Raw genomic sequence first — 656 nt, 5'->3', positions numbered from 1 at the left:
CGGCTGAGACTGTGAGATGACTACAGGGAATCATTTCAGGGCCAAGTTGAAAGTCAGAATATCAAATATTGCACCCTACCTGTTAGAAATCAATCAAATACTAATTTAAAAATGTTTATGCAGTTCATTCAAATGTTGATCACAGAAGTTATAACACCAATGGACAACAAAGTCCCCTACAACCTTCCACTACATATCTGTTAGTGGAGGCTGGACCCCAGCTCTGGCTCTTGCTATCTCTCCTTTCTTTCTCTTTCCAAATGAACAACAGTAAACCTAGGGTCAAACAATGTAAGATGCAGAAGTTCAAAAGTGGAATTTTACTTTTTTTAAACCTCGCTTTTAAAACTTGCCAATTCGAGTGACTACTTCCTATTTAATTCTAGCGCCTAGGATTACAATTTTCTAAATAAAAATTTTTTTATTTAAAAATTTTATTCATTTTTGAGAGAGAGAGACAGAGACAGAGAGAAAGCGGGCAAGCAGGGGAGGGGCAGAGAGAGGAGACACAGAATCCAAAGCAGGATCCAGGCTCTGAGCTGTTAGCACAGAGCCCGACACGGGGCTTGAACCCATGAACCGAGAGATGGTGACCTGAGCCAAAGTCGGATGCTTAACTGACTGAGCCACCCAGGTGCCCCTAGAACTTAGGATCA

The 656-nt window shown here is 41.5% G+C and overlaps 1 protein-coding gene across 1 annotated transcript in view; it reads right to left on the bottom strand.

The window, feature by feature from the left end:
• MORC4 (MORC family CW-type zinc finger 4) overlaps window positions 1–656 on the bottom strand; it is a 59,214-nt gene that overhangs the window by 23,031 nt on the left and 35,527 nt on the right. The window lies entirely within an intron of this gene.

Source organism: Crocuta crocuta, unplaced genomic scaffold (assembly GCF_008692635.1).
Source record: "Crocuta crocuta isolate KB4526 unplaced genomic scaffold, BGI_CrCroc_1.0 scaffold949, whole genome shotgun sequence".
In the NCBI taxonomy this organism is placed as follows: Eukaryota; Metazoa; Chordata; class Mammalia; order Carnivora; family Hyaenidae; genus Crocuta; species Crocuta crocuta.
This window is presented reverse-complemented; position numbering and strand designations above follow the sequence as displayed.